Below are 17,336 nucleotides of genomic sequence, written 5' to 3'. Positions count from 1 at the left end.
AACATTTTGTTGCAGTTCCCCTTGTTTAATCAGCCACAGTCTTTCTGATTTCATCTGCAAATTATTAGAAAATGTGGCTAGGATAGCTTATAGCTGGCTCCTGGAAGCTAATGCATCCCCCCTCAATATGTGGGATTTTGGTGCTATGGGGCCAGTATCCTAAAAAATACATTTGTTCTCCAGCATGAGGATAGAGAATCCATGAATGGGTTTACTTCATCCTCCTGCCCAATTAGACTAAGTCTGACAAAGTTGCCACACCTCCTGCTGGGCTAGAGTATCACCCAGTTACAACTTAGTCTCTGGCCCAGCAAGATGCCCATTGTTGGCTCCAGTGTTGAAACTTAGCCTAACAGGTCGTATATTCCCATCTGTGGATTCCTCGTCCATTTTTAGCACAGCGCTGGGATCAGCACTATGAAAAGCCGCCCACCGGTTTTTCTCCTAGCTGCTCTTACCTCTAATTCGATCTCAACTCAACTAAAAACGATCGAACTTTATCCCACTCAGAGAAAAGCTTTGAGGCTGTGGCCATTTGCCACCTAATTCGTTCAGCTTGGCACAGTGTTATTAGCCATCAAAAGACCAGCTGAGTGTCGACCCCAGCCTCTTCTGCCGTCCAGTCCTTGGCGCGTTTGTCCAGCTGTTTTTCCCCTGCTTTTGGACAATTTTCACTTAAAGCAGCTAGCAGTCATAGTAGCGGCCGGGAGGCCAAATAATTAGTGGAAACCCGGCGATTTCTACTGTCTGGTCCAGCACCCAAAGCCCAGTGCCCTCAGGACGCTTACAGGCCTCCGTCTCACGACCATTTTGGAGCATTTTACATAGCTCCGAGCCACGGGGATGGATTCAGGGACTGAGCCTCATTCTAGATTCGAGTTAACAAACTCTGCTCAGCTCCTGTGCGTAGGATTGCGACCACACAGAAACTCGAGCCCAGAAGCCTCCATTGGTGAGGGTCATAACTTGGCCCGTGCAGTGCCTCAGCAGGTAGCTGCACTTACCGAGCTCGTCTGCCCCCAAGGGGTTAAATTCCCATTTAATATACAAAAAATTCAAGATAGAAGCTCAGAAGGATTATATCTCTGGTGCTTGGAGGGGAGGCTGCCTGTGAGTTCAGAGTCACTGCAGCCCAGGTCTCACCGGAGTTCTCACCTCTAAAATTCCCATCACTGTGTGCGGGCCCGCCTTTGGCCCTGCCACCGCCACCTAGGTTTAGTCTGCAAGCACTTATCACTCAGGTGATTTGCCGCCACTAAGAGAGGGACGCATGTGCTGGTGTTCGCCATTTGTGGTTTTGGCCGCCACCGTCTGCCTGACAACCGCGCCATCAGTGCGCTCTCAGGCATTTGATAGCCATCAGGAGCATTCTGATGTGCGAGAGGCCAATATTTGGTCCAGCGGCCACCATTGTCTGGAGCAATTACTGGCTCTTTCCAGTATCTGGGATAACAACCACCCAGTGCTCAGCTCCCATACCTTGAGACTCTTCTCAGAACAACACTGAGGGATCTCTACCGTGATGGCAGACATCGCAGCGCCTCAGACTGTGCACGGTGCTCCTGACACTCCCGCCAAAAAGCAGAAGTGCAAGCCCTCCAAACTGGAGGCTGCAGAGAAGCTAAAGGCCAAAGCCAAAGCTATCTCAGGCAAAATGCCCTCTAAGGCGGCTGAGAGGTAGGCCAGCAGGAGACACCTCACCTTGGAAAGACAATTCTTCAAGGCTCAAAAGCAAAATCCAAGTAGAAATGTCCACGTTTCTCCAGTCCCAGCTGAGGGTTTGCTCTTTAATCCACAGCTCACCCTATCCAGTTTCCTAGTCCCAGGGACATGGTCCCCGTATGGTGAGGCCGGACAGGGGGAGGCGATACCTCTCGGCCAGGGATCAGGCCCTCAATGTGTGACTCCTTTGCCCAGAGCTCAGCCGGGCCAGTGGTCACGTTCAAGCCCACAGCAGCTGGACTTCGTCCCATTGCTCCTCAAGGGTGTGGCCAGAGCAGTTTCAGGCCCTAATCGCCCAAGCATTTGCCAGCCCTCCTCATTCCAGAGGCCCAGACCTGAATCTGCCGCATCAGTGACACCATCTCAATACCAATCAGAGCCTCCAGAATATCCGTGTTCTATTGCCTCTGACCGATCCTCTCAGGACAGAGAGTCATATTCTGAAGAATACAAGTCAAGGGACATAACAATTGTCGGAGAACGAGGAGTCATCTCCGGACCCTTCCCCCTTCATAGGCTTATTTGATCCAACATTATTTAAATCTCTATTGTTCAAGGCAACTACATCTGCCAAGATTAGCCCTGATCAGGAGCTTCAACTGATCCCTTCCATCAGCCAAGACCCAAACCCATTGTTCTCCAAGCCTACCGTGACTCATAAGAGACGAGGTGGCGCAGCAGTTAGAGTGCAGTACTGCAGGCCACTTTAGCTGACTGTGTTCAGCAGGTCAGCGGTTCAAATCTCACCGGCTCAAGGTTGACTCAGCCTTCCATCCTTCCGGGGTAGGTAAAATGAGGACCCAGATTGTTGGGGGCAATGTAAATATATATATATATATATATATATATATATATATATATATATATATATATATATATATATATATATATATATATACACACATTGCTTACTGGTGTACACCGCTTAGAGAGTGCTTGTACTTAAAGCGGTATATAAGTCTCATAAATAAATAAATAAATAAATATCCCTTGCCCTCCCTTCTTTCTCAATACCATTAAGAAGCAATGGGAACTCTTGGCACACACCCCCACACCTGGGGGAACAGACAAAAAGCTTTTTAATGTCACCCCCGCCCTGTCGGAGCTTCTGGAGGTCCCGGTTGTTGACCAATCTCGAACACCGCTCTTTTCCTCCTACACCGTGTCAGGAGACATGGCTGAGACCTTGAGAGTGGAGGACAGAAAGTCTGAGTTTTCCCTACGCAGGTCCCATCAAGCCTCGACGTGGTCGGTGAAGGCATCCACCTCCACCTCTTTCTTTGCCAGAACCTCCATTATATGGCTCCGAGAGCTCCAGGCCATGATTCCTCAGGAGCAGGTACGCGCACACCAGAACCTGGGTAAGCTACTGGCGACATCGGAGTACATGGCAGAAGCATTACTACATGCTGCCAGGTTCTCATCCCGGGCGATAGCCTCCAACATAACAACCCGCAGGTTCCTATGGCTCAAGCAATGGTGAGCAGATTTAAAATCGAAATGGCACTTAGTCACCACCCCTTACACTGGCGGACAATTGTTCGGAGAGGCCTTCGACCCTTATTTAGTGGGAAAATGTGAAAAGTGCAAAGTGATGTCCCACTTTACCAGACAAGCGGACAGAAGGTCTAACCCATATTCCCGCAGACAGCCATTCACTCGGGATCAGGTTCAGAGTGGGCTCTGCCTCCCCGTCCCTTCCCTCCCAGACCTGACCGCCAATTGGAACGACCCCGTCCTAGGCCCAAACCACAGTTTCAGTCCAAGCGGCCCTTTCGAGGCACGGGAGGCCATCCCTTTAGAAGAAATAAGTGACTCCAGAGAGGGTGGGGAGGGCCCTCCCATTGGTGGCAGACTTTCTTCATCCACAAATGGGAGGCCACTACTACGGGTACTCAACATCATCAGGTGCGGTCTCTCCCTAGAATTCTTGTCCAGACCCTCAGATCGCTTTATTTCTTGCCCAGCTCCACGAAATCCAGCCAAGAGGAGCCTCATGAATGAGGCCATATGTCACCTCTTAGAGATAAGGGCCATAGAACCAGTGCCGGCTGGGCAGATAAAAAAAGGCTTCTACTCCATCCTCTTTGTGCTGCCAAAGGCTTTAGGAGGATGGAGAGCCATACTCGATCTCAAGTGGCTAAATTCCCATTTAATATACAAAAAATTCAAGATGCAGACGCTCAAATCTATTTTGGCCAGCATCAGGAGGGACGACTTCCTGACGTCCATCGATCTCATGGAAGCATACTTGCATGTCCCCATCCTTCCCGGCCATCGCAGTTTCCTCAGGTTCTGCTACACAAACCGTCACTATCAGTACAATACGGATCCAGTGCTACCTGGACGACATCCTCATCCAGTCCACCTCCGTTCAGGCGGTTCAATCAGACCTTGCCCTGTCCATAGAGGTCCTCCAGGACCATGGGTTCTCAGTGAACTTTCTGAAGAGCCACATAGCTCCCTCCACTTGCTTCCTCCACCTGGGCACGATTATACAGTAGATACAAGGCAGTGCATGGTCTATCTCTCGCAGGAGCACCAGGACAGCATCCGAACCCTGGTACTTCAAGTCCAAAGGGAACGTGTCATTTCTCTGGCCAGCCTTTCCTAATTGTTAGGGAAGATGTCTCTTGCATGTCCATAGTACCATGGTCCAGACTGCATCCAGGAACTTGCAATGGTTCTTACTCCCGTTTCACAGACTGGGCACCAGCTCCTCCAACCAGAAGGTCAAGGTTCCACCTCAAACCCTGAAATCCCTTCACTGGTGGGTAGCCAGAGGCTAATTTTTCAAGGAGCCAGTGAGGCTCACTCTAACCAGCAATGCCAGTCTGTTTGGCTGAAGAGCTCATCTACAATCACAGTTGGCTCAGGGCCGGTGGTTCCGGCTGGGCCTGAAGCACAACATGAACTGGTTGGAGCTCAGAGCCATACATCTCGCCCTCTGCCATGTCAAAAACAAAGTGGCGGGACAACACATCCTAGTCCTTACGGACAGTGTAGCAGCCAAAGCCCATGTGAACTGGCAAGGGGGCACCCGGTCCAGGTCCGTTATGACCAAGGCCCAATTGTTGGGCTCTTGGGCAGAGACCAACCTCTCCTCCCTCAGAGCAGAACACATCTCGGGAGAGGCAAACCGGCAGGCGGACTCATTAAGCAGGTCAACAGTGGTCCACTCCGAGTGGCGCCTGCATCCCGAACTATTCACGGAGATAGCGGAGAGGTTCGGCCACCCGATACTGGACTTGTTCGCCTCTCCAGCGAATTCCCAACTCCCGAGATTCTTCTCCCGGTTCCCTTCTCCAGGGGCAGAGAGGGCAGACGCCCTCCACAGTCCATGGCCCAGGGATCTGTTATATGCCTTTCCCACTCTCCCTCTGATCCCAGCAGTCATCCGCAAGATACTGCAGGAATGGGCAGAGGTCATACTGGTTGCTCCACACTGGCCAAGATGACCGTGGTTTGCCGACTTCGTGGGCCTTTCCATCCCCCCCCCCATGAAGAATCCCTCCAGGTCGCATTGCCCTCAGCCAGGGATCTCTGCAGCATCCATAACCCCAGTGGCTCCAGTTAACCTCCTGGCACTTGAGAGGCGACTCCTGGCCTGGGAGTCCTATTCGATGGGAGTAATCTTCATGATTCAGGCATCCAGACGCCCCTCTACAAACAGGATCTACGATTGCACATGGAAGAACTTTTGTCTCTGGTGCACCAGGAACCAGTTTGATCTCTCATCCATCACCATCCCGAGAATCCTACAATATTTGTTGGAGGGACTCAACAAGGGCTTAGCGCCCAATACCATCCACAGGCAGGTGGCGGCTCTGTCAGCGGTGCTTGCATGCGACAATTCTGTTCCCTTAGCTCAGCACCCCATGGTGTGCTCATTTATCAAGGGAGCGACTAACGCCAAACCACCTGCCGTACATCTCTTGGGACCTGTCACGAGTCTTACAAGCCCTTACCTCACTTCCGTTTGAGCCCCTTAGGACTGTACACTGTGGCTTTTATCCATGAAGGTAGCCTTCCTAGTAGCCGTCACATCATCCAGACACATATCAGAACTGGCAGCACTCTCTGTTATAGAGGACCTATGTGTTTTCCACAGTGACAGGGTGCTCCTCCGATTGGACCCATCATTTGTTCCCAAAGTAAATACCTTTTTCCACAGGTCACAGGAGGTGATACTACCAGATTTCTGCCCTCACCCGTCTCACAACTCTGAACGTCAGTGGCACACTCTAGACATACGTAGGGCTCTACGCCAGTACATCAAGCAGACTTTAGCTTTTTGCAATTCAGAAGCGCTATTTCTTTCCTTTCAACCCTCTTCCATGGGGCAGAGGGTTTCATCATCAGCCATAGGCAGGTGGATCAAAGCTTGCATTTCAAGGGCATACCAATCCCACTCCTTGTCAGTTCCAAGCCATATAACTGCTCATTCCACCCGCAGCACTGCAACATCAGCGGCTTGGGCAACACAAGCGCCCATTGGCAAGATCTGTAGGGCAGCGACTTGGGCTTCGCCTTCCCCAATCATAAGGCACTATAAGATAGACAAGTTTGCCTCCGCGGATGCCTCATTTTGCTGGAGGGTGGTACAGCATGTAGTGTCATCAAGTGGGACACAGGCCCAAACTGGTTTCCTCCCATAGGGACAGGGCAACTTTGGTATGTCTCATTCGTGGATTCTCATGCTGGAAAAGGGGTGTTGTCTTACCTGAACGCCTTAGCATGATGATGGAGAATCTACACCCACCCCTTCAGTGTCAGTCAGGTCCTGTGTCAGGGGTATAAGGAGCCAACGCGTTGGACTATCGTCTGTTGCTTCGCCTTCGTCGTAACTGGGTGGTTCTCTAGCCCAGCAGGAGGTGTGGCAACTTTGTCAGACTTAGTCTAATTGGGCAGGAGGATGAAGTAAACCCATTCGTGGATTCTCCATCAAGCTAAGAAAAGGCATTCAGGTAAGATAACGCCTCTTTCATAAACTTACTTAGCAACATAATGGAGGAATGCAATCCTACTCTTATTAGGCAGTTTCAGAATAAACAGGAGAAATCACCCTTATTTTTCTTGAAATTTGCAGCTATAAACAGTTACTTCATTAATAGTTTTACTGGAACTTTTAAGTAGATATGTATGTATAGGGCTGCATTTTTTGCACAAGAAAAACATGTTTGGTGACCACATACATAATGTTATACATATTACACTTTCCCAGTTAATTGGCTTTCTTTGGATTTCTGCCTAAATGTGGGACTGCCACTCATACTCTGTTCATAATATTAGGAATTTTACTGTCACTCTGAAAGTACCTTCAGTGGAATCTGCCGGTCTAGCCAGATCCTGGAAGAAAACATTTGCTGAGAGAAGGCTAACATCAGGGCCCTTCTTGATGATAGTCCCATCTTTCTGGTGTTTCCAGGCATTGAAGAGCTGACTCTTCTAGATCAGAGGTCCTCAACCTTTTGGGCACCAGGGACCGTTTCCCTGGAGAGAGGTTTTCTGTGGACTGGAGGGAGTGTGGTTTTGTGTGCTGCCTGCATCTCGCGGATGGGGCTTTGCTTATGTGGACCAGTTGCTGGCATGCCATAGCCCAAAACCGGTCCATGGACCGGGGGTTGGGGACCCCTGTTCTAGATGGTCTCTGGAGGTAGAATAGAATGTTGAACGTTGTTTCAGGGTGATGGGATCTGGATGAGTGGCTTAGCTGATTTGGTTCAAGTTTCCAGTTGTTATCTTCTGTAAGTTCTACTACTGTAGACAAGCATGTAAGTAACATAGAAACTTGTCAGTCAATAACTAATTACAATTATTTGCATAAGAAAAGGAACCACAACATGGTGAACAAGTTTTGTAGTTTAAATGCACCATGCCAATTCAGCTGCACAATTCTTTGGAATAGTGACCAGGGAATACTGGTTTTAAAATGAAAGCTGGTTAAGTAATATATATAAAATGCCTTATTTTCGACACACAGTGTAATATGTTGGTGCAATATAATTCTTTTGAAGGATTGACACATGATTCTCCCTTATTCCCAGAGTATTATTACAGAGACTAATAATGGTAATATCAATTGGTTAGTAAAACTCTACAGGGAGGCGATAGGGAACTATGTCAGGTTAAATCTAATAATGCATCTCTTTTCAGTCTCCACTTGTTCTACAGGTAGTCCTCAACTTATGGCCACAATTGGGACCAAATTTCAGTCGCTAAGCATTGTGGTTGTTAAGCAAGTCATGACGTGACTGGACCCCGATTTTAATGACCATTTTCACTGCAATAATTTAAGCAAATCACCTGGTTGGTAAGTGAATCACACACTCTTTAAGCAAATCTGGCTTCCCCCATTGAAAGAAGCCAGCTGGGAAAGTCACAAATCATAATCAAGTGACTGCAGGATGCTGCAACCATTGTAAATGCTAGCCAGTTGCTAAGGTCCCTAATTATGATCATGTGACTACAGAGATGTGCAATGGTTATGATTTTGAGGATCTGTCTCTTATGCTTTGTTTGCCTCAGAAGTTTCTCTTGAAAATCAGTTGATCCAGAATACAACAGCTCACATAGTTAAGGGTAAATGCCACTATTTGAAAAGTTGTCCTGTTTTGGGGTTAGCTTCCAAGAGCCATTCAAGATGCTAGTTGATTTAGAACTTAGTTATCTTTGGAATTTGTTGCTTGTCTATCCAATAAGCTCTGCAAAGAATGGCATCTTGTAGGTTCCTATCCTGAAAGAATATTGCCAGCCAAAAGTGATGGGGTGAACCCATGTAAATGCCTGCTTGCAAGTTGAATGAAAGTGAATCCAAAAAGAACTAGGTGTTCATTATGAGAGGTCATACTTACAGGGAAATGGTAAATAACCTTGTTCTAAACTGGATTGCATTCTTTCAGATGGAGAAGGACCCTTTATCAGTTTTGGTTGATAACAGTGTTCTATCCGAGGGAAAAAAACTGTGGTGCAACATGTTGCTGTCTCCAGATTTGATCACTATAACCACTCTGCATGGGGCTATCATTATAGCTAGTCTAGAAAAAGAATTGAAAAGTCATGTAGTCTCAAAAAGATTACATTATACCTGTGCTAAAAGCTTTTTACTGGCTGGTATTTTGCTGATTTTAAATTTTGTGATTGTCTTGAAATTAATACTCTTGGGTTTTTTTTTTTTTTTTTGTGTGTGTGTGTGTAGTATAAACAGTTGAAAGCCTTTATGGTATCATAATAAATAAAATCAATAAATAGTAGCTATGTATATATCCTAAACAAGTATTTAGTAAAAATATTGTCTTTTCAAAAATATTGTACAGCATTCTATAATAATAATTTAGAACTAATATAGCCCTCAAGACTATAAGTCCAGAGCTTTTAGTGCTTTAGTAGTTACCTTGAACAGGAATTAATTCTTGAAAGAATGAAATGCTTAATCCACTTGAAACATTTGTTAAAGAAATGCTGGCTGTCAAGAATGTTGAAACCAGTGTTGAGTTATTACAATAACATTTTAAGGAAGTTTTTATTAAGGGAGAACATATTAAAATACTATTTCCAAAAATGGGTTGCAAATCTGTTGGGATGTCTATCAGTGACTAGATTAAATGCTTTTAGCTAGACGAAAGGATTCTGGAATGTGAAATTAATAGATTGCCTTTTTTTAAATTAAGGAATGAATAATAAAGGAAAATACTCAAAGCATTATGAAATTAATAAGGAAGTAAAACAGAACAAAATCAAAAGAAAAAATAGGAATATAAATTCACACATATTCACTCAATTCATGTATATTTGAATACATATATGTAATTTTGAAATACATGCACGAGGTTTTATTTTCATTTTTTATGGGAGCGATTTATCATCTCAGTCCTTATAGTTTTTATGTAATGGATGGTTTTGAATGATATTAATAATATCAAATTTAACACTGCAACTGGTGACTCTACAGTCAATCCCAAAGGTCTTCTGGAAGAACTAGTTTTACCAGCTTTCAAAAGCTATGAAAGTAGGGGCCTTTCTCACTATTAGGGATATGTTTGCTCTCTCAGAAGAATAGCCTCCACAGAGAAAGTTCATCATTGGGCCTCTACTTCAGGGTAGATGAAGATACTTGGTGCTTTCTAACTGTTCATATTAGGCAGGTTAAATCTATCTGGGAAATGCCATCTCTTAGATATCGGCCCTTAGTTATATAAAATATAGCACTTTGAATTGCACATGCAAACACAGTGGTAGTCAGTGCAGCTCCCACAGCATCTATACAAATGGCAGTAGTATGACTGGTCACAAATCAGCCATATTGTGCAACAGGTGAAATTTTTGGTAGTCTTCAACTAATAGCTAGCTAACTATTAGTTGAAGCTAACAGTTATAGGAATCACATAGGCCAATATTCCACAGCCTAGTTAGAATAGACTTCAACTCTCATAGTTCACATACAGATGGAGGAAGGCCAGTTTGTTTGGAGGTCTAGATGTGGAGCATAGCTTAAGATGTTCTGAGAGGTGCAAACCTTTTTGGTATAGCTTATAAACAGGTATTTATTTCAGTTCTCTGCTAATTCCCAAGATGTAGTATGCACTTAAAACATGGAGATGTTTGCTTCATTTACGCTGAGCAGGTAGTCCTTGACTAACAACTGTAATCGAGCCCAGAATTACAGTTGTAACTTGTGCCAGTCATTAAGCAGGTCATCACGTGACCACACCTGATTTTACAACCTCTTTTGTGTTGGTTGTTAAGTGAATTCATTGTTCTCAGTGGGAGTTTATTGCCAGAAACCAGCAGTGAAGACCAGTTTCCAGAAAAAGAAAAACCATTATAAATTACAGTCTTGTGGTAACAGGGTGCTGCAAAAAGCTATAAATATGGGCCAACTACTAAACATCCAAAATATGATCATGTGACTGCAGGTGGGTGTGGCTATCAGAACTTTGAATCTGGATTGTAAGTAGCACTGTGGAGGTGTGGCATAATTTCAAATGGTTGTTTAGTTCTGGTAAATTGACAACTACCTCTCCTGTTTGGATATCTTGTTTAATTCATCTACAGCAGACATGTCAAACTCATGACGTTGCATGATGTATTGGAGTTTTTTCTCCATTGCTGGTAATGGGGTGGGTGCAGTTTCCTGGTGATGCATCCGGCCCGTGGGCCAGCAGTTTGACATCCCTGATCTACAGTATTAATTTTGATTTTGATCAGAATGTGTACTTGTCCAATATGAGGGAGGGAAGAATAGCAGGGACAGCATTGCTAATCCTCTAAGTTCTGAGGTGCTTGATACCGGCTTTTTCTTATATCTATGACTTGAACTAGAATATGCTATATTGGTAGTCCTCATTTAATGACAGTAATTGGGACCAGAGTTTCCATTGCTAAGTTGATGAAATTATAAACCATGACCATGCCACTTAGCAACAGAAATTCTGGCATTTTTTTCCTTGCCATCATTAAACACTGAGGGTTGTTACGTGAGAACGTCATGTGGTTACCATTCACAAGCCTTTCTCTATAGCTTTGCTTGTAAAAAGCTGGCAAAGAAGATTGTAAATTGTAATCATGTGATCACACGGGATGCTGCAATATTGTAATTATAAGATAGACACTGACTGCTTGAATCCCAATCACTTGATTGCAGGGATGTTACAACCGATGTAAGTATGAGGATCAGTGATAAATGATGAACTACTTCATTAGTTGCATACATCAGGGGTCCCCAACCCCCAGTCCGTGGACCAGTACCGGGCCGTGGCATGCCAGCAATGGTCCACACAAACAAAGCCCTATCCACAGAATGCAGGCAGCACACAAAACCACACACCTTCTGGTCTGCGGAAAAAATCTTTCTCCACAGAACCGGTCCCTGGTGCCCAAAAGGTTGGAGCCACTGGCAGAGATGGTTAAACATATGTAGGGGATGCAGTAAGGTGGAGGATGAGAGAAGAAAATGTGGTTATGCAGATGCAGGCTACATGCTACATGGATTAAAACCTCATAAATTAGCAGTTGTAATATGTTAAAAAGCTATTTGTAAGATCTGAGTTAGCTGAAACCTTTTGATGTATATCAGTTGGCAGTCTTTCATATAATGGTGGCATAGTTTTCTTGTTCTAAAATGGCAGCTTTAAAATCTGTAATGGAGTATATGGTATTAGCTTTGTCTTTGTTGATGGTATACCAGCAGCACTACCACAGGCCCCAAAACTTCAATATGAGGTAAGAGGCATCTTCACAAGCACTTCCTCTTGATACAAGCCAGCATTGCAATTGCTAATTGTTCAGTACCCTAAGGGGGCATGATGGCTCAGTGATTAAAGTTGCTGAGCTTGAGAGCCTGGGTTTGAGACCCAAGCACTGCACGACAGGGCGAGCTTTTGTTACTGGCTCCAGCTTCTGCCAATCTAGCAGTTCGAAAGCATGCAAATGTGAGTAGATAAATAGGTACCACTTTGGTGTGAAAATAACAGCACTTTAGAATATAGTCATGCTGGTCACATGACCACAGAAGTATCTTTGGACAACATTGACTCCCTTGGCTAAGAAATGGAGATGAGCGCTGCCCCCTAGAATGGGACACGACTGGAAAGGGAAAACCTTTACCTTTCAGTACCCAGAGTTCGAATGGTCGCTGAATGAATAGTTGTTAAATGTGGACTATCTGTATAACTGGACAGATGAATTATATATTTAATAAAGAGACATGCAAGGTCAGTGCCAGTAGAAAACTAGTACAGATGATCCAGAATATTTGGTTTTGATACGCCAGGTTTTCAGCTAACTATCCCAGCTTGGGCATATGCTTTTGAGATGAGGTCATTGTTTTCTTTTAATGTCGGACATTCCAGATGCTCCAGAATTGAACAAACATATTTGTCGATGAGTGTGGAACAAGTGATATCATAAATGTAATGCTTGTGAAAAGTAAGATGGTAATATGTTAATTCAGCATTCTATTAAAATTAAATTAAATAAGATTCAGTGGAGAGAAACACAAAGCAAAGAAGTAAGAAAAAAACCTGAATCAAATATTACTTAAGACAATCTGCTGAGCGCTTAATTGCTTGCTTGTTATTCAAAATATAAAATTACTTAAAAAATCTTTAACACATCCTAATTTTGCTATTTATGTTATTTTTTAATACTTTAAAGTACAAGACAATTTTGATTATGAATTGACGCTTCTGATCATTCCCTTGGATATTCAGCTACTCTCTGTAAACTTTATTGAGACTAGGCAAGATAAAAAAGTATTTATTTGAATATTAATGCTACTGTAATATGAAGGTAGCATTTTCTAGTTCAATCTTATGTAAAGGAGAGAAGATTGTTAGGTTGTAACTTGTCAGTTTAGTTTTTGTATTTATACACAGAATGCCAATTTTATAGAGCAGATACAGTATATTTTACAACTGGATGAACTCAGGAAATATGGTAACTGAATGAACAGTCTTCATTAAGAACTTATTTTTAAATCTATCCATTTGCTTTAGTGGGAATCTATATAATTAATAATGAGAATAAAAGTATATTTCTATTTTTTTTCCTTAGTTCAACATTTCTCTGACAGGCTTTATGGGAGCTGTAAACTGTATGAAAAACTTGCTGCATATACTCTTACATTTCTGTATTATTCCCTATATAAAAAAATGATTAATCTAAGCATCCTTGTGCAAACATTGAGAAATTTGGCCCATGTTTGAATTTTCTACATCTTTGCTGCAGGAAATGGCATTGTAATATTAATGTAAAAATGGGGGACCACACTTGAATCTTAAAGTTTGTAGCACCTCTGTGTGCATTTAAAAATTCCATTGAAAAGGAAGGAGGCATCTCTTTTAAAATCAATGGATGTTTCAGTAATGTGGCTGTAGTATATAGCTGAGGATTACAATCCAGGGATAGATTTCTATTTCTGAAAGGACTTGGGAGAAAGAGAATTTTCTCTCTGTATTCAGCTCCCTATCTGTCCTTAAAATCTGCTCTGGAAAGTCTTCAAACTTACAGAAGCATGTTTTTGAGGGTTTACAAAATGGGAATAAGTTCCATTATTCAAACAAGCATGTATCCACATAATAAAGACTTTTCCCTAAGAATCAAATTTAGTAATTAATTAATTTATAATTAATTTCATTTTTGCAGATCAAATGACCTGAGAGCTATCATTTCCAATTATGTTTAAAGGTAAATCAGATAGCGATAGAATTATAGTAATTGAACCATTTTGTAGCTGGTAAGCTGATCAGTAGGTACATGAAATTGTTTGACACAGTTTTATAGTTACTCATGAAATTACAACTTAGTTCTTTTTTCTCCTAATGAGAGAATTGACTTGATGTTCAAATACAAATTTTGGGAGAATTTATGAACAGTGTCCAGCTTTCAATAAAAAGTAGTCTTTCTATACATTACTTTTATGAGACAGCTACTTCATTTTTTAAAAGCCTGATTCAGAGCAACTTCTGTTCTTGCTATTATTTCTTGATTTAATACAATTCCCTATAGAATCAGTTAGTCCGAGGAAAATAAGAAAAACTATTGAGGATTATTTAGTTGCAAAGATTGAATGATAAGTTCATTCTTATCAGAACAAATTTAATTCATTGAAAATAGCAGTGAGATTTCTCTCAAGCCTTCACTGTTGGTTGAACTGAATTTGTTCTTTAATGTCAGTGGAAAAATTTATATTCTCTATTCATTGGTAGCCATTTCATTTTGCTCTGAATAGTTGAGAAAGCAATTAATCATGTTTCCCCTTTTTAGAATTAGTCCCTCCATGTGGTCCTTAAAGAGATTAATAATTTCCTTGGAGAAACCAAGTTTTCTTTAAAAAAAAATTGTTAGCAACAATGGATTAGAACAGTGATCCTCCAAACAAAATATATAAACAGGCAAAAAACAGATGCACCAAAATATTTAAAAGAATTCACTAAAATGTTTTTATGAGAGAGAGAGAGAGAGAGAGAGAGAGAGAGAGAGAGAGAGAGAGAGAGAGGTCAATTAGAATAGAGCTGGAAGGCTCCTTGGAGGCCTTCTAGTCCAACCCCCTGCTCAGGCAGGAGACCCTATACAATTTCAGATAACTGACTGTCCAGTCTTTTCTTAAAAACCTCCAGTGATAAAGCACCCACAACTTCTGACGCAAGCTGTTCCACTGGTTAACGTCCTCACTGTTAGGAAGTTTCTCCTTAATTCCATGTTGCTTCTCTCCTTGATTAGTTTCCATCTCTTGTTTCTTGTCTTGCCTTCTTTGGAAAATAAGTTGATCCCCTTCTCTTTGTGGCAGCCTCTCAAATACTGGAATTCTGCCATCATGCCCCCCCCCCCTTAGTTCTTCTTTTCTTTAGACTAACCAAACCCAAATCCCGCAACCGTGCTTCATATGCTTTAGTCTCCAGGCCTTTAATTAGTTGCTCTTCTTTGCACTTTTTCCAAAGTCTGTGGTGACCAAAATTGGATGCAGTATTCCAGGTGTGGCTTTACTAAGGCTTTATAAAGCAGTACTAATATTTTATGTGTTTTTGATTCTATGCCTGTTTATACAACCAAAGGTTGTATTAGATTTTTCAGCTGCTGCCACACAGTGCTATACTTAAATAGTTTGCATGGACATGAGTGAGGACATTTTGTGTACAGTTTATGTATATATTTTGTATATGTACACACATACAACTTTTAATATCACACACCTACGTTGTACCTGTGTACATTTTTTATAAATTGAGATCGTATGATAAGCAATGTCAGCAAGACATTGCTGAGGAGAAAGAAAATAAAAGTATAACAAAATAATATTATAGTATGCTGCAAAATTTGCAAATGGGTTATAAATGGTCTGTAAAAGTATTTTTTTCGGCACTGGCATGACTTCAAACACTTGCTGAACATATGATCTGTAAATGAATGCTACCAGTAATCATTATAATCTCTTGATACTTTGGGATTTATATACTTTCTGAGATTCAAGGGAAAGTATTTTTTTCTTTAATGCAAATATAAGATATAGATAATACAAACAGAGTATGTTTTGCTCTTAATAAAATGTGACGTTTATTCACATAACACAATCTAAAATCCCCTCATTAAATGATTCAAAAAAGGGTATATGAATTTGTCAGGTTTATACCATGAGCTAGAGAATCGTGGGCTCTTTAAGTTTCTGGTGCATGTTTACCTTTGCATTTCTTTCTCATGCTTTTTTTTTAAAAAAAAAAAATACTTTGGCCACTAAAATGTTCCATTGTTGTAAAGTGTAAAACCAAAGAAAGTTTCAGAGGGTGAGCAAGCAAGTACCATCTGCAAACAAGCTTAACATATAGGATATTATCTTATATTTAAATTGATTTATTCTGGCTTGGTTTTCATTCTTTTCATTCTTTTTTATCTTTTTAATACAGTGGTTCTCAACCTTTTTAATGCCGTGACCCCCAACCGGTCGTAAGTTGAGTACTCAACCGGTCGTAAGTTGAGGACTACCCAACCGGTCGTAAGTCGAGGACTTTCCCTGCCCAGAAGTGCCACGCATGCGTGGCCGAGGCATAGCTGGCAAGGGGCAGCGACGGCGCAGGGCGACCATTGGCTGGGCCACCAGCTGGCCCAGCCCAAGGGAGGTAAGGCACCTGCCGGGCCCCACGCGCGCCAGCAACCCTCCCTGCGCCCGCCGGCCTCCCACCTCCCACCCCTGGCCCTCTTTTACTTACATTTTTAGTAGTTGCTCAGCAGGGAGGGGTGGAAACTTCCAGACAGCTCGCCTTCGCTGCAGACAACTTGCAGCACCGTTTGCAGAATGGGACTTTTGGCGGGCTCAGCCGGGCAGAGACAGCCTGGACAATTCCTATTGGCTTTTGAAAGCCAATAGAATTAGACTCTATTCAAGAGAGTCTATTCTATTGGCTTTCAAAAGCCAATAGAATAAAAGGGAGTAGCATAGCTAAGGAAAAGGGGGAAAAAATGGTGGACTGCGTTGTTTGGCGACCCCCGTGAAATGGTCGTTCGATCCCAAATGGGGTCCTGACCCACAGGTTGAGAACCACTGTTTTAGTAGAAGATACTGTGTAATATTCTAAAGTTCATTGAAAATGGATTGTTGGATGGGGTTTCTGCTTAGTAATTGACTAAAGAATAAGCTGAAATTTTAGTACCTCTAAAGCAGTGGCTCTCAACCTTCCTAATGCCATGACCCTTTAATACAGTTCCTCATGTTGTGGTGACCCCCAACCCCTCATCCAGCTGGCCGGGGGGATATAAAAAATTGACCAAAAAAAAGAGAGAGGAAAAAATGGGAAAGTATAGGTAGTCCTCGACTTACAACAATTCGCTTAGTGACTGTTTGAAGTTACAACAGCACTGAAAAAGTGAACTATGATCATTTTTCACACTTATGATTGTTGCAGCATCCCCAGGGTCATGTGATTTACATTAGGATGCTTGACAACTGATTCATACTTATGACATTCACAGTGTCCCAGGGTCACGTGATCAATGGCCAGAGGGTGTGACCCAAAAGGATCGCGACCCACAGGTTGAGAACCGCTGCTCTAAAGATTAAGAAACAGTTTTATTGCTTCTTGTTGTAAACTGAAATACAATCCTGATCAAATTTAGTAATTTGA

The 17,336-nt window shown here is 42.7% G+C and overlaps 1 protein-coding gene across 5 annotated transcripts in view; it reads left to right on the top strand.

Moving 5' to 3' along the window:
• Positions 1-17,336, top strand: part of LCLAT1 (lysocardiolipin acyltransferase 1) — a 78,811-nt gene that overhangs the window by 11,284 nt on the left and 50,191 nt on the right. For 2 of the 5 annotated variants that reach the window (XM_039346517.1, XM_039346518.1), the window contains exon 2: positions 7,879-8,035. The exons of 2 other annotated variants lie outside the window; for them this stretch is intronic. The gene's annotated coding sequence lies outside the window, so the exon portion shown is untranslated. Of the gene's footprint in view, positions 1-7,878; positions 8,036-16,278; positions 16,335-17,336 lie in introns of those variants that run through there. One more of the 5 variants, XM_039346519.1, reaches the window with a different exon arrangement.

This window comes from Crotalus tigris, unplaced genomic scaffold (genome assembly GCF_016545835.1).
Source record: "Crotalus tigris isolate CLP2741 ecotype Arizona unplaced genomic scaffold, ASM1654583v1 scf7180000018001.1161693, whole genome shotgun sequence".
NCBI classification, from domain to species: domain Eukaryota; kingdom Metazoa; phylum Chordata; class Lepidosauria; order Squamata; family Viperidae; genus Crotalus; species Crotalus tigris.
This window is presented reverse-complemented; position numbering and strand designations above follow the sequence as displayed.